We start from the raw sequence: 20,805 nt of genomic DNA on the forward strand, positions 1-20,805 counted from the left end.
CAGACCAGCTCCCCTGACTGATTAAGAGGCAGCTTTAATGGGCCCTAAAAAGAAGCTGATCTAGCCCTACATGGCTGAGGGGAATACTGCTCCAGTCCAAGATCTCAAGGCAGAGAGACTGGAAGGGAGAAATGGATTAATATGCTGGAAAATGTTGCGTGGTTCCCCACAGCAGTTACTGCTTCTTTGTGCCATCAGAAATTTCAAAGCTAGATGGCAAAACAAGATGAAGGGATAAAAGGAGGAGAAAACATTTGCAGTGTTTTCTTGTTATCAGACTAGCCCCTTCGGTGCTGAAATTTGTCATTTGTCAGGAGAGAAGAAAAAGTCACGGAGCAGGAAATATTGAGTAATGAGGACATGAGATCTGTGTGCGACTCAGCACTTTAGAAACCTCTTGGGTTTACCTTTGTTTGCTTTGTTTGATGACAAAGAGATAATAAACCAGTTACATTTATGTGAAAGCGTGACTTCCAGAGAAATGCTCTAGTGCAAGGTACAATTTAGCTGTGCAAACACAATGCACAGCATAAACAGGAAAACTTAATATGTGACTTTGAAAGACAACACTCATAATACACCTGCACTATTCTTGGCAGTAAATGATACTTTATATATTTCTCCTTCACTCGTTTCAAAGAAGTTCTGTATTTAAAAGTATCTTTACTTGTATCATGTTATACATATTAAAAAGACTTTCTAAGGCACACTTTCTTTATATGTGTATGCTGTGCCTAAATTTATGGTATATACTATATTTTTCTAGAAAACAGTACAGTATCACAGTTATTGTGCTAGCCACAACTGCTTCCTTCCATTTTTTTAAGTCCTGTCAGTCCTTTTACAGCAACACATTTTGGATTTCCATCTCCCTTCAGCTGGAATGCTTGTTTCTCCCACTCCTTGTCCTGCTCCTGGGCTGCATGATAACGATATTCACCCCAGAAAGGTCTGGCTGGATTTTCACTTTTCTTCAGGACTTGGGAGTGGACCTCCTGAAGGTACCCTGGATTTAGAAGCCATTGTGTAATTGCCTACGACAATCTTTTTAAAATCAAATGACTGTTGACTTTTTAGAAATGAAAGCAGATATTACATAAAACATCAAAACTATTCCTATACTGCAGCAGAAGATGGGGGGAAAAAAGAGTTTTAAGACTTTTTCATGAAAACTGAGGGTCATTCAGCTTAACAGGAAGTTAGGAACTTCAGGAGGGTTTACTACTACTGTTTTGGTGAATACTTCATTATTTATATACAGTGACAAATCTCTAAGAAGTGGGACCTAAATATTTCCCCACCTCATGTATGGGAAGAAGAAGAGCAGGGATTTGAATTTGTTTTCAAAAATCCAAGGAAAGTACCCACACAGCCAATCTATTACCTGTACTAATGGGTCTCTTGCTGTCTGGAAATTCAACCCTGGAAAAAAGATACCTCTCCTAATTGAAATTTTATTAAACTATATCCTTAAAAATTGATGTAATTTCTGAGGAGAAACTCTGCCTAACTGTAAGATTCCACAATTAGTTCTACTTAAGGATCAGTCTGCTTTTTTGCCTCCACTTTTTTTCAGCAAGGCTCAACGACAGCTTGCTCTTTTCAGAGATGGCTGTGACATTTCTTGTCCTCTGTTCACAGACTCGTCTTTAACTTTTTCGTTGCCCTTTTGAGCTTTTGGCTCTAAGCCTTTACAAACAAACTGTGCAATGCATCTGGAATCAAGGAAGAAAGTACTGTATAATTATGAAGTTAAATATTGTCTCCTATCCCTTATAAATAATTTTTTCCATCTATTGCCTTTCCTGGTTACTACCCAACCACCTCCCATTAAGTTGAATAGATATGGTTGAATACTACATAATCAAACAAACTGTGGCAAGCATTCGTAAATTATTACAGAAAAACTCCCTGCCTTCCAAAGAAAGGCAGATGTAAATTCACAACTCTTGAAGACTTAACCTACAATGGTGTGTGCCTGTCTCCATTGTCCAGCTAAACGGTAGGGAAATCATTGAATTCCAGGCATCCACATAGCTTGTACCTGGCTGGGAGTTTCCTTCATTCTTTACAGATTAATTTAATAATTGTCAGAGCTTCTCCTTTCTCCACAACAGTTTCTGGGTCAGATTTCATGTCTCTCTCTGCCCTGCAAGTCTACTTTTCATTATTTTGCTGTCTTCTACATTCCAAGCAGCCTTCCACCACAAGAACTGTACTTCAGCTGTACTTTCTTTCACATTCACCTGCCCCCTAATGAATCTGAGCTTCCACAGAAATTGCTGAACTTGTTCAGCATTCCCACAGGTAATTTAGGAGGTAGTAGCAACACGGCCCTGTACTTTCTGCTGAAAACTCTCTGGTGCTTTTTCTCAGGCCTTGCCTACACATATGCCTTTGACTTCTCTTTTCTTCACATGGTGCACATCTCTTTCCAGACTTCCAGAGAGGTCTGCATGATGCTCATGGGGCACGTCAGAGGTGCATGGATGACCTGGGCAGTTCCCCACAAACAATTTTCAGAGGTGTGTGTGGACACAGGAGCTCTCACCTCTGATCTCATAATTGAGAAGTATCACAGTTTGCCATTTTGATGGTTATGTATTTGGAAGAAAACAGACGGATGTTGATGGGAATAACAGAGAATGGGGACCCCTGGAAAGCGCTTTGTCATTAGGCATCATGGCACTAGAATCAGGTGTCAAGACACCAAAGAAAATGTTGAGCTCGAGATTCAGAACAGGCCAGCCTTGGCAGCATTGGGATTAGGACTCAAATCCAAGTTTCATGACTCAGCCATACATACATTCAGAACTCCAAATGCTGCAGTCTAACAATGACACCTATTTGCCACCAATGACACCTATTTGCCAAACAATTTCCATGTTACAGCCAACTATGGGGAAAGGACAGGAAGAAGCACCCAGAACAGCTGCTGCTTCACACAGTAGAAGGGAAGAGGCTGAGATGAGGAGAGCGGACTGCCTCTGCTGCTGTCTTGTGAGAGGGCCAGAATGAGCCACTAGATATTCCCAATCTCACTTACCAACCGGGACAATAGCATCAGCAGTACCTGCATTAGGCTGTGGCTGGCAGGAAGAGAAATTCAGCATTTTCCATGAAAATTAGTCCAAATCGCCTACAAGAAAATGCAAAAGGTCAGATGAGACCATCCCAAGGAAAGCATCTTACTCTCTCAAGCAACCTAATGGAGTTTGCCACTATTTTTTGTTCATGCCATGGAAATTCCAAGTGGTATTATTTTAGTACTTGAGTCCATTATTCTGAAAAACACTCTAGTCTAAGATACAGACAGATTCTAAAATTTGTACCTTTCCTATAATTTATTTTGTAAAATATTTTTAAAGTTGCAGCTGAGTCATAAAATGCCCTTTTACTTTTATTGTGTTTAAGCCTAACTGGTATCTGTACATTGAATTACAAAATATAGTTTCATTTTAGAAAATAAATAAATCATTAGATTAGTGAATTATTTGTCTAAAATTCAAGAAAAGACATTCTGATGATTCAGACAAAACTGTAAATAGAATATAAAGTTATCTGTATTTCAAAAGCAATTGCAATACCGTAATCTAAAATGTACCTTTTTTCTAAATGTATTTACGTCTTCTCTGAATTTCTTCATAACACTGAAGATATTTTTCTAGTCCTAAAAAGTATAATCAACATAATCATAGTGTTTTTTTCACTGATACAACTTATTTGATGCAAAAAAGTAAACTTTTATTTTGGAAAGAGAAATTGAGGTAAAAAATCTGTCAACACTGGATATAAAATTTCATATTTTCAGTTTCAGTTTTGAATTGCTATCAGCAAAACTTAAAACATTCCTTGAAAAATCAGACTCTCAGCATTTGAAAATCATGGTTTTTGTCATGCCACTTGGGCAGTCCTTAACATGTCAGTGTTCTCTTGGCAAATATTTTACTACTTTGGCTGCAAATGGGGGGCAACTGAAACAACTTGAAGTAACTTTAAAACAATTTTATTTATTTCCAGCAATGAAACCATCTCAGCACACCTTAGTGTTCAGAACAAACTAAAATGCCTGGTGATTGTTGTAGTTCATGAAAATTGCTCATACCCCAAGGTAATTATTGCAACCAGGGATTCCTGGACTTCAGAAATGACTCAGGAATAACCTCTTTTGTCTCTGCAGATGGCTGAAAGTGTATGTCACTTACAAAGGTGATATTTGTCAAGAGATCAAACAAGTTTGTTTACAACTTTTCCAAGTGGAAAAGGTAAAAAAACCACCGTAAGTGTATAAGAATCCATGTTCACTAAATATACATCTTACTGTGACAAACATAAGACAAAATGAAACATGAAAATTATCTGGGACATTCTTTTTTTCTTCTCTATACACAGCCTTTGCTTGTACAGTGTGTGTGTCGCCTTCCCAGCCTTTCATGTATCAGAGTGTTACACTGCTAATGGTGTTGTATTATAGAGAACATAATACAATTATTATAATTTTCAAAGCCCCTTTTCTCCTCCCTCTAGGATTTTTGACCTATAGTCTTGAGTTTATAAAAATCAATGCTTTAAACAAATAAATGAAAACCTAATTATATGGACAATGTTAAATTTTCTGTTTAGCTGAACCATTCTTTTTTTGATACAATTTTCTCCTTCACAGACATGAATGGATGGATAACATTGAGGGCTTTATTGAAATACTTTTTAATATCCAACTGGAACTAATTCTGCAGAGTAGTTTTGAGTATCAGTTCAAAACATTGGAAAGACTATGCTCTGCGGAGTAAAGTCTGTTTTATTTAGAAAAGCTTGTAAGAAACACCAGTGGAGGGTACTAAAGACTCAGAAACAGAAAAATGAACTAGGAAAGGTATATTACGTATGATAATAATGTTAACAATTATCAACTACCTTATCTTCCTCTCTCTCCTTAAACGGGATCGTGACCCTGATTGATTCAACTACATATGAAATTTATATAGGACTTAGTAATGGCCATTCATTATCAGGGCCCCATCCAGCTTTCAAAGAGCAGAGGTATTTTGTCTCCCATTGATTCAAGGGATTTGAATTTCTAGGTAATTGTGTCAAAGTACTGTCAGACATATTAATGCAATTTCTTTTGTTTAAATGCTGATGGTTTCAGAGTCAGGTCTCGGTTGACATATACAAAAACATTAACTTTTAATTATAGGTCAAGAGACATTAAAGAAGCTGAGACATGTCTGAACTATTGCAAACTGTGTCTCGTCTTTCTGTTCCCTAAATGTCTCTGTGACTGTACTATTACCTCATTCCTTTTTCTGCTGATTTTCAGTTGTCTGTTAATATAAATTAGAAGTAAATAGTACAGGTATACAGACTAGTAATCCACTAAAAATTGAAGCCACAGAGCAATGAATATGAGGGCAGCAGCAATGTAAATTTCAAAAAAACACTAGGTATTTATAGGGGGTTTCACTTCCATTTTGACGGAATAAATGGTATTTTACACTCTACGCCATTCAGACCTCAATCTCTTTTCTGGCAAGCCAAGCTGTTCTTTTTGTGAATCATTCCTAAATCATTTATAACCAGGCCACTGCACCACTGACAACAGCACCTCTGAAGTCAGGTAGGGATTGTTAATTTGATACGAATTTTCTAAGCAGCTTTACCCTCTTTCTGTACACATCCATTAAAAATCCGGGAGGCGAAAATGAAGGTATTACTCACGCAACAAAAAAATTACGCTAAAAATCCCCGCAGTTTCAGATGAAGGACCAAAAGTTAGTTAGTACCAATTCTAGGCAGTGCAAAGAAATGAACCTATCCTTGACTTTTAATGTGGAAGATGAGGTTTTAGGGCTCCTGAAATGCGTCTGGCGGGGGGTGCAATCCGAGCGCACCCAAAGGCCCAGGCCTGCAGGACACAAGACCCAGGGCCCGCGTAGGACCCTGGGGACACAGCGAGGGGGAACATCAGAGCTTTTCGCATCATTTTTAGCTCTCCATCAAGGGTGACAATTGTCAGGGGAAAAAAAAGATTTATAAGTGACTTCCCTACCACGCGGAAAGGCTGCGCGTATCTATACATACAGACTGATACAAACTTTAGGGCTGGAAGCGCCTGTGGAGCGTTTCGGCCAGGCAGCGGGGGAGCCGCGGCGGCGGCGCCGTCTGCGGGGTCCGCCGGGCCCCGGTCGACTGCCGAGGGGGGTCACCAGCGGGGGCGGCGGCGGGGCCGCAGACCCCCGGGGCCGCTCGGGAAAGGGCCTGGGCCGACGGCACGGCACGGCACGGCACGGCACGGCACGGCACGGCACGGCACGGCACGGCACGGCAGGGGGGCGGCGGGGGCCCGGGGGCGGCGGCGGGCGCGCAGCTCCCGGGGCGCGGGCGGCTGCCGGGCTCGCCCCGCCTGGCGGGCGCCCTCCGCTCGCGGCCCCTGGCGGCCGGCGCGGGGAGCTGCCCGCGGCGCATGCGCCGGCTGCACGGAGCACGCACCGGAGCTGGGGGACAGCGAGCGGGGCGGCGGCAGCGCGGGGCCGGCGGCACTCGGCCACCCCGCCGCCCGCACACCGTCTCTCGGCGGATCCCCGCTCGGGCGGCAGCCGGTGAGTGCGGAGCAGCGCGGGCGGGCGGCGCTTCGCCGCCGTGGGGGCTCCTGCCACGTCCCGCGGGCTGGGCTGGGCTGGGCGGAGGGGCGCAGCGCGGCCGGCGGCGGAGAGCGGACCGGGCCGGGGTGTCCGGGAGCGGAGCGGGCGGCCGCGCCGCGGGGTGGGGGCCGGGACTGGCAGGCGGCGCCTTCTCGCCCACCTGGGGGAGCACCCGCAGGGACGGGGGCTGCCCCCCTCCCCCCCCTCGGGCGGGGGTCCGCGGGTGCCCCGGGCAGGGGAGGGGCTGCCGGGGGAGCGGCCGCGTGAGGGGCGCGCGGGGGGCGGGCGGCACGCGGCGCTGCCGGGCCGGGTGCGCGTGCGGCCGGGTCCCGCGCGGGGCTGCGCGCGGCGGGGCGGCCCGGCCCGGGAGCGGCGACAGGGCGAAGCGTTCCCGGCCCCGCCGCCCCCGGCCCCGCCGCCCCCGGAACTTCTGCCAAGGGCTCGGTGCCGTTTGCAGTTCAGCCAGGGAAGAAAACGGTTTGGCTGTGTTTAACAAAGGAAAAGCGCTGCCGAGTTTCCTCTTTGAAAGAGGTTAGTGGTTGTCTCCAAAATGGGCAGCTAATAATTTTTTCTCTTAAGTTTTAAGAAGCACCACCACCAAACACAAACCCGCAAGGTAACACCACAACCATCTGAGGCTTTTATATTCCTGTTAGAACTTTTTTCACTTTTGGCAGCGTCACCCACAGACTATCAGATCTGCAGTAGCCGGGGCAGTTGCTGCAGCTGAAGCTTTAGGATGCTGAGTGTGGGTAGGTGTATTGGGGCTGTGAGCCTGATTCTTCACGGATGGACTTCTTCTAGGCTTAATACTGACAAGGGAACAATTGATTCATATCCGCCGGGAAGAGGAGGGGTGCAGGGAGCCTCAGTGTCATCGCAGTTGAAGCTGGGATTGCATGGTACATTGGGTGAGGGGTGAAAGAGCAAGCAGTGGCTAGCTTTGTTGGGAGCAAAATGAAGAGGAATGGAGCCAGTGAGTGAAGGGAGGACTATAAGCAAATGAGGACACCTGGAAGAATCTTCAAGTTTTCATAACCTCATTGTCATAAATAAGTCTGGGGAGAGAAGAGCGACAGTTATGCTCTAGATTAAAATCAGCATTTCAAATTTATTATTATTATAGGCTGGCACAGAAAAAACAACTAGTTGTGCTTTCTTTGCAGCCTTGCTGCTTGTTACTACCTTCTGTACCATCTTCTCCCCGTGCTGGCACTGTTGGTTTATACAGCAGTGGGGTAAAGTGGCACAGAGTATTACCCACTGATTCACACTAATCTTTTAAACATTTTTTCTGATTAACCTAGTTAATACTCACGTCTGGTTCTCTGCATTGCCATAGGGATGCCTTTGCTAGCTCAAGAAAGATGTGTGATGGGGAGGGAAAGAATTGTATCTTTTTGGTATATAAATGAAGAGGTGTGTATGTAAAAGCACTGGGTTTTTTTCCGTGTGTATACACATAGGCATGCACACACCTGTGTAAAGGGATTGTGCAACTGCAGCATTGCTCATTCTGGGTCTTGTGTTGAACGGAGGGAGTGCCATTGATAAAGCGGTTGTGGGGGAGATTTACAAGTGTGGGAAGTGACTAGCAGTCTGAGTAGACATATCCAGTAAGGGTGAGTTTGCAATAATTCTTGGTGAAGCGGGGAGTGAGACTAGAAGCCAGAAAAGAGGGGATGGAGATTTCCTTTGCGGAAGTACTGCGCAGAAACGGAGTGAGACATTTTACTCATCTGTTCAGCCATCTCACTTCATTCCCTTTTAGACAAGAACATTTTGCTTTCCAAAACAGATTAGGATAGAGCCTGGGATTCCTGAGTATTTCTGTTTTCTTGGAATTAGCTAATATCAGGAAATCACCAGGCAAAATATGGATTATCCCTTTCTCATGCAAGTTCATCCAGAAATCCGCATCCAACTAGTGCTGCAAGATAATGTATAAGGTGAAATTGCAAAGCATTGCATCTGGTTACAACACGGACACGTGTTGAGATTCTAATATGGTGGCATCAGTTTTCTTTTGTTAGAAGTGGATAGTTACACGCAGAGTAACTATACTTATATTGTCATTTCCACAAGCACTCACAAATGAAGAAGAGACTGATTTTTTTTTTAGTTAGCTTTAATTCAGCCTCTTCATACATTTAGGTTGAGCTACAGTTTCTGTTAAGTAGTAACATCCTTGTTGCATAAAAAAGTCCTGCTATACTCAAGATATTAAAGAGATGAAGTATTTTGGTCTTATTCTCTTTATTTTGGCTGTGTGACATTAAGACTTATTTTCTGAACGTGACTCAATCTGTGTTCCAATTCTACTTTGACTATGGAATTATAAATTTGTGTCTTCTGTTGTGTTTTATTACTTTAATATCTTGGTGCTTGTCAAACACACGCACAGAGACACCCCTTAACTGAGAGAGCTCTCCTAAGACAAAGAAATAATCATCCTTCCAATCCACATGAAGAATAAAAGATAAAACTATGGAGATCAAATTTGGTTCAGGTAGGTTATAGGGGTTTTTTTCAGGGTGTTGAGTTCAGTGTCCTGATTTATATTAAGTGCAGAGGTGCAAATAAATTGACTATCTGGTCTTAAGTTTATGCTAAAAGTGCAAATCAAGCACTCACATTTTGGGAGAGGCACACCTAAAATAAAATGCATGTACTTAGTGTCCATTTTGAAACAGTATTTTGAAATAATTTATCTAGAGTCGTGAACCAATTCTGTGGCAAAAGCAGGGATAAAATGCACTTCAGGACAGTGCTAACTTATTTTAGGCCACAGGATTGCGAACCGTTTTGGTTTGCCGTGTCATTTTAAACAGCTCCCTCTTCCTATGATGCTCTTGTCCATTATTTTGTCCTGCCTGTTTCTGTGACTTCACTCACTTGTGATAGCGTAAGCATTTACATATCCATCTAGTGATGTGGATCATGGAATTAATCAAGTTGGGAAAAAAAAAATAAATCTGTCTGACTTTTGACTCTTACCTGGATCTTATAAGCAGCTGGATGAGCAGGAGAACAAGAGATGTGGTTGGTACCACTTACCCCCAGTATGAGTACTGGGAAAAACCTAAGCTATTTTGCCCCTCCACTTCCCTCTTCCATTAATCCCATAAATCTTATATGCTTCGTTTCTTCCCATTTATTCAACAAATGACACCAGATTCCTATAGGCAAGAATTTTATTTTTGTGCACTGTCCTGTTGAGAGCTGTTGCTTCTGGTTTCTCTGCTCAGTTCTGAACTTCTCTGCTGCTTTTTGTCTTGCGCTTTCATGAATTCCTATCAGCTGTGTTTCCAGGATGCTGTCTTTCTCTGGCTCGTGTTTCTTTAATGTTTGGGTTTGGGTTTTTTTCTTCAGCTTCCAAAGACAATCTACTTTCTCCCCCCGTCCCCATCCTTTGCTTCCTCTCCTCTTCCACATTATAAACAAAAGCACTTGCAATGCTCAGTAGAGAACAATACAGAACTGACAAGGGAGTAGATTAAATGACCTAATGTCTAATATCCGTTCTCAGGCTAGCTATTTTTGTTTGAGTTCAGATGTCAGTAACTGTTGGACCTTTTGAAATCTAATCGGACCATACCCAGCCCTTTCCTTGTTTACCTTTGTTTTCTGTACTAATAAAGTACAGATAAAGTACTGATAAAGTTAAGTAAAACTTGATATACATTTGTGAGGTCTGAAATATGCTTAGCCCATTCTCTTATTGCCAACAGTTTTGATGGTACTGATTATCAAGTGATCTGTGTTTTAATCAAGGTTGCTGAATACTATTATTAAAATAGCTATGTTTCAAAAGTAAAGCCTGTCTTCATACTGGAAGTTAAAGAAATTCCATACTAGCTACCTAAAATCACACCGTATGTTTTGGCTTTCTAAGGAAACACACTTGTTGAAAGCTATTTTATGTGTATTTCAAGCTGTCACTTATTTTTAATGATAGATAATAATTATGTAAAATATCTTTCACATTTTATAAAAGTTTTGCATCTGTTCAGATGTGTAAGTTCAGACAAAAAAACATATTTGCACAGCCCAACATATAGGAGTTAGCATTCAGGGCTAGCTAAGACTCCTGGACAATATAGTAGCACAAGAAGTGTTACCTGTTTTCAAACTAAGAATGCTGCTTTGTGTAATTAATTTTTTTTTTTTTAAAGTAGGTGTCTTTACCATGGGGGAGAAACAGACTATCCTGCAATTGCACCTTGAAAGTCTGAGATCGATTGCTCTCATTTTACACATTACATTGTGCTGTGTACCTACTCAGTGGAGTGTTACTTTCAAAGCGTTTGAATCAACTTCTCATGTTGCTTCTGAAATGACTTTTGAAAGTTGGCATCTCGTTTTAAGATCAGCCGTTCAACATACTTTCAGATTTTCAATGTAATGCTCAGTCTGCACCAATATGATTACTCCAACAGTGGTCAGATGAAGTGAGACTGAATTCCAGAAAGAGACTGTGTGAGAGTTAGTGTTGGAATAGTTCATCGCAGATAAAACTTCTTAATCCTGGTGAAGTATTCATTTTGTTGCCTAAAACTGCAGAACTTCTATGTTTGCCAAGACTCTAGGGTAGGTAAGATTTTTTTTGTTTATGCCAAGTTGTTATACTCTATTGCTGTAATTCTGGATGGTCCTGTTTTGCTGAACTCATTATTTTCCTGTAGTATAAGAATGAATGCCACGGACTGGTTTCAAGAGTCACTTTACAGTGATTCCTTATTAAATCCATATTGCTAAATTAACTGTTTAATATATCTGTCTAAACTAAATACAGCCATTTACTACTAGGTAAATGTTTGCTACTAGGCATAGAAGAAAGATTCCTTTTTGGCTCAAAAAGCGTGAATTTGTTAGCTCGCTGGTGTAAGGCAGTTTAGGGGAATGCTACCAGGAAAATTCAGAAACAGTGACTTCATCAGATGAGAACTTTTGCACCTGCCTGTGCCTCCAGGTTTATCAGTGTGATATTTACTGACCTTGTGTGTATTCTCCAGCTTTTATCGGCAGAGTATTACTCTTCAAACTATTTGCTAAATAAAGCTGGGAGGATAAGCAATTTTCTGTTCATCTTTCTGTCCCTGGTCTTCATTCTTGTGGCTATGGGGAAGGGTTGAATGAAGTCTCAATAGCAGAATTATTAGCTAACTCTCTTGCCTGTCTTCCTGTAGATTTCCCCTGTGGCAGCTGAAATTAGCACAGCTCGTGATGTTTTATTTCACTACTGCTGAGCAGTTCCGAGTACCAGTAATGAAATGGACTCACTGTACTACTTTCTGTTTGCTACTATTGGTTATCAGAGCTGTGGGCAGCAGCAAAGTAAAGTCATGGCTTCTTGAGTGTGTGGCTTTGAAAGCAGCTTAACTGATCTAAGCTTGTCCTGCTGGCTGAAAGCAAGAGTTCCTGCTTTTCCCCTCCATCCTTGCTAGGTTTTGCATTTTGACTGTTCCCTTGTGCTGGCACTAGCACACTTAATGCTGTGCAGTCAATGAACCGGGAAGCTGATTTGTTTTAAAATTAAACCAGTCAAACTAAAACAAGCATACTGACACACGCACACAAAAGGCTTTCCACTGGGCTACCTCTGGCTGGCCTTGGGAGCTACCAGCCAGACCTTGTATTGCCTCAAGGGAGGGAGTGGGACTACGTGGCTGTGTGTGAGGGACTACCTACCTACTCGGACTCAGACAGCAGCTTTAGCTGGGATTGCTTTAAGTGCTGACTGAAACTACCAGTGAAGCAGCAGCGTATCAGTATCTTTTTCTGCTGGCTTCTTTGAAGAACAGCAGCAAACTGCTCAAGGGGGAAGGTATGAGGAAGTCCCTCAAGAGGGCCAAGAACCTGGTGAACAGATCTTGGGATCAAACTCAGAAGAAAGGTGAACAAACTCACCTTTTATGGAGAGGACACTTAAGATGAACCGTAAACTTGTGCCCAACTGCAAGATCATCAGATCTGCAGTTATCTCAGAAAAACTGAAATATCAAAGCACTTTCACTGTGACCATTCTTTAGGAACTCTTGGCAAAGGTTTGATCAAAGTTTTCATCTCAATGTAAGAAATACATTTTTTTACAGTGGGAACAGTCATTCAATGGAACAACCCCTGCAGGGACATGGTGAAGTCCCCATCACTGGAGGGTTTTCATGATGTGAATGGACAGCTTGCTAGATAACCTCGTCTGGGCTCCCTTTCCCATGAAAAGTTGGACCAGACAATCTTTTAAGGTTCCCCCAACCTGGGCTGCAATATGGTTCTATGAATATTTTGTGGGGATGAAGTGATCTATACCAGAAATATAAAAGGTAGAGATACACCTGTTGGTGGACAGCATGTCTAGGAAGGTTCTCCAATGACTTCTGCAATGTATTAATATATAAATGAATACAACAGAATTACCAGATTTAAAAAGTATCAGTGATATCTGTGTTTGTATTGGAAGATGCCTCTCCTCTTTCACATTCTTGAGGTGCTGCATTCCTGGGGGTAAGGGACACCCTTTAAATCTTTTAAATTGTTCCCATCTTAGCCATGTTAGATCCTGTAGAGGATCTTTCAGATGTGAATGAAGTTTTCAAAAAATAACTTTATTTTAATTCTGTGTATGCTTTTGACACAACTAAGATAAATTATATCTTCAGTTACAATTAATTGCACATGAATTTGACACATTAATTTGGCACGTCAGTGTTAGGAACTCAATATATGTAAAATTTTTCTTGCCTTGGATCTTTTAAAACTGATTTCTAAAGCTTAAATCCTTCTGAATTGTTTTGTGACATAGTTTTTTGTGCTTCCTACTCACAGGCAGAACAGATTATCTAGTGTTTTCACAGTGCTGTAAATTGTGGAAAACTTCATAAGTATGTGTTTATACTGGTAGTTTTGTGACTGCTGAAACTCGTGCAGCTTCTTTTCATATGGATTTATGCTGTGTGATTGATCAGTTACAAGCTGTAACTTAAAGCTTTATTGTGGTAATTATTGCTTCAGAAATGACACATTTTAATTAGACATTAATTTGTCTTCCAGTTTTTTCTCATGTTACAATGTTCAGAATGCCTCCATCCTGTATACTAGTGTGCTTTCTTTAGGAAAACTTCCATGAATTTAAGGCTTCTGCTGTTCTGTAGTAGTTGGTTAGAAGGGACCGATGAGTAAAATTGTTGGATTCGAGAGCAAAGGGGTAGGGCAGGAGATTGATGTCAGCGGGAGGGGTGTGAAATTGTAGTGCAGAGCTCAGAACTCCCATCAGCCCACATCAGGGGTTCTAATGCCCAGTAAAGGGTGCGTAGTGGTGGTGGGAAGGAATGAGAAATTCCTTGATTCCTCTTTAAGGCTGAAGCCAGAACATCATGTTTTACTATACTGCAAACATACAGATCAGCTGGAGTACTTTTCTGCATAAGTTTGTTCAATTCCTACTTAGAAAAAATCAAGTGTAATGCTGTAAAAGGCAGCCATAATGAGTGCATCTTAATGTATTTCGAAATTTGGGTAAAGCTGATGCGAGGGGAAGATGAGCATGGGTGTTGAGAGAGGGAAATAGCAGTATTTTTAAAAAATCTTGGGGTTTTTTTTTCCTTGTTTGTAGGGCTGTTTACCCTTCTGTTTTACTAAGGAGTATGACTGCAGCTCTTCTGGGGATTCTGGTGGCGTACATCTTTCTCTATGCTCTTTTCTGCACTCTTTATGCAGTTTCCCAGTGTAACAGAAAACTTCCTAAAAATCTTTGAAGAGGTTGTGCTTCATTATCTTTTACCTAGTTACCATATAATTCAATAAGATGAAATACATATTTATGACTCTTCTGTCACTTCTGTGCAATTTGATTTTTGGTTGACTGGAAAATCCCATTAAAACATGCTCTGAAATGCTGTCACGTGCCTTGCTTCAGGGAAGAACAGGCAGGGTGGAAACTTGTATTAAAACATGCTGACAACGCGTAAATATTTGGAAGAGAAGGATTTGTTTGCACATTTCTCTAGCTTTGTTTAGCACTTCACAAAGAAATTACTTCTTACTGTTTTCTGACTAATTTTTCTAAATTAAATGAGGTGTAAGTCATTGGCTTCCCAAACAAGGGCTAACTCCAGTTTCTGTGCAGAGCAGAATATTTGCCTCACCTTTGCCTCATCACAGAAAAGCTAAATAAACTTTATGAAGTAATAGGCTTATGTTTGTTATAAAATTATTGCATGCAAAACAAAGATGCCAATGTGAAATTATCCAGGTTTCTTTTGGTTATAAAAATGCACATTCTGAGATCTAGAATATTTTGGGGATAACAGTTGCTTGAAAAACGCTGGTAGTTTAGAGGGAAACTGATTTGATATATATTTTTTTTTAATAACTATTGCTCTCTACACTTCACAATATTGTAACAATTTCAAGAAAGACTTCAGTGAGTTGAGGATGATCTTTTTCAAATGTATAGAACTGTCAGGTCATTATTTTTTTTCTGTGAAAAGGGGAGCCTTAAATTACCCAATACAGACTGAAACAGTGGAGGCTGGATTTTGTACAGCCAGTTTGTGTTATTGGAAGATCCATAAAGGTATTATTGGTGACATTTGGGTCATGTTTTTGCTTTGTAAGGTGTGTTGGGGAAGAAAATACCTGTAAGAGTTTCAAAGCAGGAAAATCAGCGTATTTTTAGCTTTGATCTTGTGATCTTTTCAGAGTGGACAAACACTGTACCTGCAATGAAATTATGTTCTTGTGAATGGATTGTGCCCAGGTACTGTTGCTTGGCCCATCTGTCTCGTGCCTAGAGAGGTCTAACCTAAAGTAAAAGTAGTACTCTTTCTTTTTTTTTTCTTTTTTCCTTTTGTTTTTTCCCCTCCCTTACCTGACCCATAAATACTTTCAAAAGGCAGACAGCACTGTTACAGTGTACTTTCTACTTATGGTGAGTGTTTTGGTGTTTTGATTTGGGAGCAGAGGGGAGATCCAGAGCCGAATGAAAAAGGGGGATTGTAGACAGTGAGTAGAATTCATGAAAGAGACCACTTGCCATCTATCAATTCTATGTTATGTGCTAGTACTTACTCCTCTGGTCCTAATCCAATTTTAAAACACTTTGGAGAGGAACTAGATATAGTTATTCATCCATACTGGGCACTGGACTGCTTCCCACCTTTCATAGCCAGTATGAAAAGAAAAGGTGTATGTGGTGTCTTGTATGTGTATACTTTCTTTGAAAAATTGTGTATACTAAAATCTGAAGGTCAGATGGCTCCTGAACTTTTAGCAAATGATTGAAACTTCTTGAAAATTATGTATGGCCACAAACTGTAGAATATGCTAAACTAGGTATTAACAATGTGAAGGTTGTTAGAAGCTAAATGGTTAGCCATTTTAGCATTGTTGGAAGGTAAGTGGTTGACCATTTTAGCATACTGGAGAACGTGTCAGACCTGCTATACCAAAAGGTCAGCCTGGCATTGTGTGTTGTGCCAGCAGCTGGCAGGAGATGATACAGGGAAGAGTCTTAGAGCAGAGCATGGACAGTGAGCCTTCCCCAGTGAAGTCATGGTTATCAGTAGATTGGAAACTACATGGGGTAGAGGATACATCTGGAGAATCATGTTACATTAATTACCTCTCCCTCATCTATTGATTTCCTTTCTGTTTTTTAAACCTATTTCTACTTTTGTCCTAAACAGCACCAAGTTCTGTAACTTGGGCACTATGCAAAAATTCAGGTCCTTTTATTTACATCTAGGTCAGCTTAGGTCAGTAGGTACCTTCCTGTTTCTCATGTTACGAGAAATAATACTTAACTGTGATGTGTTTATCTTCTCTCCTCTGGTCACGAGGTATATAGCCAAAAGACCAACTTAGCCAGACAGACTGTGATCAGCTGATGATCAGCTTAGATCAGCTAAATATCTGCCTTCTCTGAACTGAGTCATTTGTTATACAGTGATTATTTAAACACAAAGGATTTTTTCCTTTCTTTTTCTTTTTTTTTTTCAAATAAAAGCAGCGTGTAATTTTTAATCCATGTACAATCCAGTTTCCAACTGTAGTTGAGAGCTTCTGAGTAAAAGTTCCTCAATTTGTCTGTAAGGCATCAGAAGATGGTCTGAACTGCAAAATGAGAGTTGGCTTGTTCCTAATTTACAAGACATATACAAACGTTTCATTTGTATGAAAACGGGGACAAAATAGGGGAGGAAAATAAAATGAATGCACATTCAAAGCTTCTTCAAATTTAGGGAGGCTGTGAGTGAAAACATGCTATGAAGAAAACAGTCCATAGCAATTCTGATACAGTTTATGGGTGTTTGTTTTTTTTTCTTGAAAAGAGCTAGCAGGTGCATTGATTGGTTTATCTTACTATGCATTTTTTTAAAAATACGTGATTGCTGTTGAATAAGCAGCTGTCACTTTGCTAGTATAATACAAGAATTTATCAATGCATTATTTAAAACTTCAGCCACCTGTAAATGCAAGGCATAAGGATCGTAATGTAGTTTCTGTGGCTTATTGTGTGTTGACTTTCTGTGTTATTTAAAAGCTGGTGACATTTTTGAGAGGAAGTTACTGAAAATATTGATAAAGGTGATCATAAACTGGATGTTAATTTTGTAGTCTGTAATTGCAAGGTTTCCATTCTTTGGGTGTGTGTTCGGGGAGAATGTGCTTTTTTGTTTGTGGAGTTTTTTGGGGGAAGTAAGGGACAACTAGGTTGTCTCCTAGTTCCCAAATTAGATAGATACGGGTTTTTTTCTGGTGTTTCTGAGCAAGCACTCTGTGATTTCAGGTTTTTAGGTCTTAGATTAGGCCCTTTGGTGTCATGTGTATTAGCAGTATTTGATTGCCACAGTAAGAACACAACATTTGAAGACAGGAGACAAGGAAACAGACTGCTTCAGAAATTTCTTTCACTGTCGTGAGGTTTTTTGTTTCTGGGTTGGGTTTTTTTGTTTGTTTGGTTTGTTTTTTTGCTTGAGGGAGAGGCTCATGTTAACTCTGTTTTTGTCACTTTGTCAAAGTAATTTTGTAGCTCCACAGGAAATCACTGTCACCCTGTAACAACCTTTGTTTCTTTGCTGAGGAATCATTTATCCAGAGCTTCCTTCCTCACAGTTTCTCTACTACTTTGAACGTAGTCTATACGGTATGTCTCGAGCGTATGTGCAGTAGCATTTTGGTTCGATTAGGACTATGCTTTGGAAGCAAAACTGCCAACTGTCAGCACCTACTGTGCTTTGATTTGTGTTGCAGAATCATTTCAAAGCGTGCAGACTGAATTACTTTTGGATGGAAGTAAACTGGAAGATACGCTCCAAGAGCATACCTGTTGCACTCCTACTGCCGCACAGCGGTCAGCTCAGGGATCGGATTAGAGCTACCCCAAAGTAGAATTCTCGGTGTGTGTGTTAAAGTTGTGTCCTCAGCACTAACGCTTTTGTTCTTCAGACTCACTGCTATTGCTCTGCATTCCTGGCCAATGCGAGTATAGTCATGGATAGAGTTAAATATAATGCACTTAGAGGTGATTATTCATGAGTGCTGTACTTGCTTTAGATAGAGTCCAGCCATTCAAGCCTAAGTTAGAATAGATAATATCAAAGTGGTTGACAACTTAAGTTTGATTTAGAAGCTGACAATTAAACAGTAATTAGGTCGGCAAGCACCAGAGCTATAACGAAGCTGTTTTTCTGTTTCTGTTACTTTTTTGCCCTTTCCTACTTTATTAATCTGAGTTCTCCTCCCCTCTCTAACATGCTTATTCTTGTGACCTAGTTGCTAACCCTAATCACCAGACTGTTCTGACATCCTTTACATGGTGACTGTGCTCTTTCCCTATTTTCATTTCTTCATTTTTGTTTGACTTACCAGCTTGCAAAGGCTGTGGTTGGTCTTGAGCATGGTGTATGCTTTCTGACTACCTACATTCTGCCAACAAAAATGGATAATGATTTACAGCTGCCAAAGGCACCATGCTTCCTGCGATACCACTACAATTGCTAAACAGTGTCTTTACTTCAGTGGAGAACGTTAGTGGGTTTTCTCTGTTCTTCTTGGTCATTGATTTTTGCGGAAGACTTATGGTAGTACAGAAGACGAAATCTCAGTGTCAGATTTAGTTAACAGGTATTGGGGAGCAGGAACACAGAAAGTAGAATGGATAAGTAATACAGTATCGTTAGTTTTGTGTCCAGACAAAATCAGGATAAGAACACATCCTGTTGTGAAAGGCTTTATGTAATTGTTCACTGTTCCCACATGAAAAAGGAGGAGAAGGATTGGTTACTGTTATGTCAATGCTTAATGGATTATCAAATGAAATATTCCAAATTTGAATTCCCAAAGTACAGCGATACTGTCTAACCTAAAGCAATACCTTTTAACAGCAGCTTACAAGAAGTCAGAGGTGTCTGAAATGCTGCTGTGTAGGCTGCTCAGAAAGGCCATGGTCTTGAGGATTTGTGTAATTCTGGTTTCAATACAGATGTTACACAAGTGTTCAGTTATGCCTCCCAGGAACTGCCCCATAGGGTCCCTGTGCACTTCAAAACCATGAAACCCACCAAAATCCTCCCTTGCCAAAGGGAGATGATTACTCCTCCTCCCAGATGGCCTACTCACCACCAGAACATGTATCAGGAGATTGTTCTTGTTCAGTTTTGAAGGGGAGGGGAAGGAACAGATTGCTTATGGCAACTCCCTCTTTGAAGTAGGGGAGCCTGGAAGTAACCAGAGAATAACCAGCTCAAATAGTGTCACAGTTCTAAAACAACAAAGAATGCTAAGTAATGAAGGGGTAATGAAATTGAGGCAGAAGCTTGGACTTCAGTCTCAGCCAGCTTAAGTTTTGTCTGGCTGCAGTCCTGAGGAACCAGCTTCTCTCTGTTAACAGGGCAGTGTTCGAGAGTTGTACGCGGCATGCTAGCTCTGTAAGTAATTCTGTATTTTATTGGTTTTAAGATGTAATGGCAGCCTGCTAAGTACAGATTTCTCTTAGTAAAATGGTCTGTGGTTTCATGTCAGTGTTGCAAAATTAATGATAATGTTTCATAATGCTATGATTGGATAGCCTCTACGAAGCAGAGGGTTTTTTTCAGTTCTCTATTTAACTCTTGTCCTTGTCCTGTGTAGTCTTAGGTAGGACAAATCTTTTGTGACCTTGTTGAGTAGTTTTGAAAGTATTCCATCCCTCTTTATTCCCACCCAAATTCCCTGGACAACCTTGCTGTTGCAAGAAACCAAACTTAATAAATACAGGCTTCTCCCATGTCCTTAAACTATGGACTACCTGTTCAGAATTCATGTAAATTCTTTTGTGCACTGTTCCTGGGAATAAATGTCATTTGAAACAGGTTATAATAAGTAAAATTGTAGTCTTCTGTAATTTTTTTTTTTTTCAAGGATGTGAAAGATGCATGTGGTGGGACTGGAATTTTTAGGTAGGCATATAACACGTTTTGAATAAACGGCAGTCAGATAGCTATCATCTGTGTTCCTGTGTAATTATTTAATGTTTTCATTTTTCTTCTAAACAAACCTCCCACAGGAGTGTTTCAGTTGTTGCATTGCACCTGGTGTGGGGCTAGAGTCTAGGAAAGGAATGTTTATTTTTAGACTGAACATCTAATGATGTTTTAGTTAGTGTCCCTTGAAGGTACCTGCTTTCATAAAAAGCTTCAGAATAACCTGAATATTTATAACATTAAAAAATTGTGTAGCTCTTTGTGGTAAATTGCATCCTGGTGGTCTCATTAATTGTACAGATTACAAAGCTAAAATTAAACACCTGTATCCCTTGTTAGAGTTGTATTGCAGAACAAAAAAAGGCATTTCCCTTTTCCCTGCCTGGGTACTGTAATGACCATCCCTGGCCATTTGTGGGGAGAGCATGAAGGCCTTGCAGTGTTTAAGTGTCTGTTAATGCAGCAACAGAAAACATGAGTGAGGGAAAATACTGTTGCTGCTTTACCCTATCCTTATTTTCCCTTCTCTTTGTAATCCCTTCCCTTAAGGACTTGCTTTGTTCTTGATGTTCTGTCTCCCTAGAATACATGACAGTCAGTGAGTGAGAATAGCAAAGGCAGTTTGGACTTGTGTGCCCTTTAATGGCATGTGCTGCACAGGAGTTTGCATTAAACTTGTAGTCAGGAAATGTACCCAGAAT

General features: G+C 41.0%; 1 protein-coding gene across 2 annotated transcripts in view; it reads left to right on the forward strand.

The window, feature by feature from the left end:
- Positions 1 to 6,515: 6,515 nt before the first annotated feature.
- Positions 6,516 to 20,805, forward strand: part of PRRG1 (proline rich and Gla domain 1) — a 35,135-nt gene continuing 20,845 nt past the window's right edge. For both annotated transcript variants that reach the window (XM_055802422.1, XM_055802421.1), the window contains exon 1: positions 6,516 to 6,599. The gene's annotated coding sequence lies outside the window, so the exon portion shown is untranslated. The remainder of the gene's footprint in view (positions 6,600 to 20,805) is intronic.

This window comes from Falco peregrinus, chromosome 4 (assembly GCF_023634155.1).
Source record: "Falco peregrinus isolate bFalPer1 chromosome 4, bFalPer1.pri, whole genome shotgun sequence".
Classification (NCBI taxonomy): Eukaryota; Metazoa; Chordata; class Aves; order Falconiformes; family Falconidae; genus Falco; species Falco peregrinus.